Source organism: Propithecus coquereli, unplaced genomic scaffold, assembly GCF_000956105.1.
Source record: "Propithecus coquereli isolate 6110/MARCELLA unplaced genomic scaffold, Pcoq_1.0 Scaffold29, whole genome shotgun sequence".
In the NCBI taxonomy this organism is placed as follows: Eukaryota; Metazoa; Chordata; class Mammalia; order Primates; family Indriidae; genus Propithecus; species Propithecus coquereli.
Window position 1 is genome coordinate 1,776,953 of NW_012148507.1, and position 4,457 is coordinate 1,781,409.

The window sequence follows — 4,457 nt, forward strand, 5'->3', positions numbered from 1 at the left end:
ACAGTATCTATCAATATCTTATCTCTGTATGAGGAAGGTAGCACTTGGATCTTCCAGCTAGGAGGATCCCTGACTCCAGGCTTCTAAATTGTGGTAATTCTAGCCCCTCCCTTTGTTTCTACAGCCCTAGGGGTAATGTCTACTTTCCGAAGTTGCCACATTCATGGTACTGCATTGTTCTTTTGTTGCCTTTCAGTTCTCCAGGATCTAGTTAGCTCCTTTATACCAAATTTTCTCTGCTAAAGTAACTGGTGTGGTTCTGTCTCCCAGTTGGATCCTGAGACAATGGAGAGGGGAATTGGCTCAACTCCAGGTGTTAAATGGGAAAAATGCAGGGCCAGCCTTGCTGTTGCCCTCTGAGGCAGAGAGAGAGAGAGAGAGAGAGAGAGAGAGAGAGAGAGAGAGAGAGAGAGAGAGAGAGAGAAGGAGAGAGAGGGAGGGAGGGAGGGGGAGAGTATTCTTTCTTTTTCATCAAACCACTGCTCTCTAGTTTGTTTTTGTTTTAATGCGAAGATTTTTTAGAAGATTATAAAAATAACTCAAAGCAGAGAGCTGTCACCCAGTGGGGAGAAGGGAGGGGAAGGGAATGAAAGGCTCACTAGGAGAATGAAACAATGTGTGAAGCTACAGGCAGGCAAATGTCAAGGAGTGCTTTGAATTGCAGGTAGAGGTTAAATATTTATGCTTATTCTCTTATAAGCAACATGGAGTGATGGGACGGTTTTAAGCAGAGCCTTATGACTTCAGGAAAACAACCGGGCAGTACATGCGGGGTAGAGAAGAAGGGCCCATCGAGAGGCCAGGTTAACGCTTAGGATGCCATTCTGGGAGGTCAGAGGTAGAACAAGAGGCCATAGGAAAGGAGGGTAAGGAATGAGAGAAGGGGAATCCTTGGCCAGAAAGGAGGCTTTTGTATCTGTATTTTTTTGGTATCTTCCAGAGTACTCAACAACCTGTCTCGCACTCTACATACTTTTACATGAATGAATGGATAAGTATTTCCCTTTTTACCTAGTCTCTAAAAATATTTTGATAAATATTATTTGATTACACAGTCCTATTTTGTAGTGCTTTAAAGAAAACAGTACTGTCAGTGTGGCAGTCTGCTCTCGGTTCTTGGTGTACTCTTTGCCAAAGAATGACCAGACACACCAAAGTGTCAGGTCCAGCCTCTTGGAGGACTGTTATTCTAGTTCTTTGGCTCCTTCCTTGGAAAAAAATCACAAGCAGGGCTAGTGTGATGGAGTGCAGTTTCACATGAGTAGCTTTTTATTATAAAACAAAACAGGTCTGTCTTCGAGAGTGGAGAGAGACAGACTGACTCACTGACATAGGACTAACTGACTCTCTCTCTCTGGAATTCTCAAGTTGTTTCCTTTTATTGGCCTATTCCAGGGAAGGGCTTTTGGGAGGTGTGGGATGTTACCAAATAATTAACAGGTATTCTCAAGGTTGTATCTGCGTATTTGAGCTCCTTCTCTAAAAGCCCTACCTGGAGGGGATGAACCACAATACAGATTTAAGCTAATGATACAATAATTAGCCTTAGGTTACTCTAGGTCACTTTCCAAATCCTATTATGCCTATCAAGGACAATAAATAATCCAACTTTCCTGTGTGTATTTTAAGGTGGAACCCTGATGTATGAACAAGTGCCCATGGTTGAAATTGATGGAATGAATTTGGTAGAAACCAGAGCCATCCTAAGATACATAGCTGCAAAGTGTGACTTGTATGGAAGGAACCTGAAGGAACAAGTCTAGTACAACAATCGCTTCTTACTTAGAAAAAAAACTTTAAAAAAACAAAACAAAACACTTTTTAGGTTTATTTGCAGACATATATAGTGTAGTTATTGACAGATTTATCAGAAAATTCTTCTCGTTTTTTTAACTTTTTATTATAGAAAAATCTAACACACATCAAATCAGAGAGAATAGTATAATAAATGGTATGTACACAAAATTTACCTTTGACAATAATTGATTCATGGCCAACTGCACAGTCTCTTAAATTTTCTGATTCTGTTAATATATTTGGCTCTATATTTGTTGTAAACGACAAATAATCCATTTTTACTAAATGAGATGTGTTTCAAATAAATTTCTCATTGCTTAAGCCATCGTTTTATTTTTTAAAATGCACTCATTTTCAGAAACTTAGCTTTAAGCATTTTAATGCAGTAAAAATTTTAAAATTGATCTTGTATTTTTAAATCTCCACATAAGTTTTCTCTTGCTTTCTAGTAGTTTCTAACTGACACATTTCTGCTGATTGCTTCCCTGCAGTGTAGTCTAACGTGCTCCTCTATCTCTGTATTTTTGCAACTTGATAGTTAGGTTTAGAGGTTTAATCAGATTCAGGTTCTAGTGGTTTCTGCAAGACTTTGTAGGTGTTGGTGTGTTCCTCCGTTAGGAGACATATAAAGTGTCTGCTTGGATATCCTTTATGATATTAGTAGCCATTGGTGTTCAGTGCTATCATTTCTTCTGCTTTTATTATCTGAAATACTTCTATAAGGAAAAACTTCCTTTCATCTACCATCTGGTTATTTGGAGGTGGTTTCCTATAGGAAAGACGGGATTGATGCTCAATTCTTTCCGTTTGCCAATTTTCCAAATAATGAGTTGGTTCATCTGCAGTGACTAATTAGCTTTTATTATTGTTTTAGTATCACTATGAACTCATCAATTTAAAATCTTTGATGTGTTTCAATCTATGTCAGGTGTTATTCGTATTTATGCTTAAACTGTTCTACCTTTGGCCAGTAAGAGCCAAATGATTCCTGGGAATTTTTGATTGTACCCCAGTGGTCTCTGATAACTTCCTTATTATCTGGTATAACATGATGATCCTGATTAATTCTGAACATCTCTTGCTCCAGACCTCCTGGATTCAGTCATTTCTCTAAGAAGCTCTGGTTCATTGTTGTTGTTGTTTTTTTATTCCAGGGTATTGTGAGGGTACAAACATTATGGTTACACTTTATGTCTTTGCCTCACCCAAGTGCGGGTTAAAGGCATGCCCTTCCCCCCGTTTTTTTGGGGGGGGGTTTGTTTTGTTTTTTTGAGACAAGGTCTCGCTCTATGGCCAGGGTTGGAGTGCAGTAGCATGATCATAGCTCACTATGACCTCAAACTCCTGGGCCCAAGCAATCCTCCCAGCTCAGCCTCCTGAGTAGCCGGGACTACAGGTACAAACCACCATTCCCAGCTAATTTTTAAATTTTGTGTAGAGATAGAATCTCACCATGTTGCCCAGGCTGCTTTCAAACTCCTGGCCTCGGCCGGGCACGGTGGCTCATACCTGTAATCCTAGTACTCTAGGAGGCCAAGGCAAGAGGACTGCTTGAACTCAGGAGTTCGAGAACAGCCCAAGCAAGACTGAGACCTCATCTCTACTAAAATTAGAAAAAACTAGCCAAGTGTGGTGGTGTGTGCCTGTAGTCCCAGCTACTCGGGAGGTTGAGTCAGGAGGATCGCTTGAGCCCAGGAGTTTGAGGTTGCTGTGAGCTAGGCTGATGCCATGGCACTCACTCAAGCCCGGCCAACAAAGCGAGACTCTGTCTCAAAAAAACAAAAAAACAAAGGAAAACAAAAAAAACTCCTGGCCTCATGTGCTCCTCCCCTCTCCTCCCAAAGTGCTGAGATTGCATGTATGAGCCACCACACCTAGCCTCTAGATCCTTTTAATGCAAGGCAGTTTTTAAATAGATGTTTCACAGAACTAATGTTTATAAATTGAAAATGAATTAATGATTACAGTGCTTTCATTGATATATCATGATGATAAAACTAATTTTTCTATCTCCCAGATTGATCTTTCTTAATATCTCAAAGGAACAGCATGCTATTAGAAACACTTGGATTTAGTTCACGGAACAATGTTCCAGGACACCTGATAACCTCAGTGAGCCCTCGGTGAGACACCTGATATTAATAATTAGGCAGGAGAAACTGAGGCACTACTTTAAATGTTTCTTTGGCCCATGAAACGATAGTTTCCTGTATCTGGAACTCTTTCTCTAGGATTGACATGTATGCAGAAGGCTTGAAGGACCTGAGTGACATGATTAGGTTCTTTCCACTCTCTCTGGCTGAAGAGAAGGAGATGAATCTTGAATACATTCTCGCAAGAGCCACTACAAGATTCTTCCCAGTCTGTGAGAAGGTAAGCAACAAACTCCTGCCCTGCTTTAGGATTTGGATCAAGGGGGAGAAAAACAAACTAAACTAAAAATAGAATAAGAACTTTTACTGGTAGATGAAAGATTCCCAAACCCTTTGTGGAAGCTCAAAATTCTTCTCTCACTTGCAGTTACATAACAAATCTGCTCTCCCTCTTCCCACCCCAATCTCCCGGATTTTATTTTATTTATTTATTTTTTTTTGAGACAGAGTCTCACTCTTTTGCCCGGGCTAGAGTGAGTGCCGTGGCGTCAGCCTAGCTCACAGCAA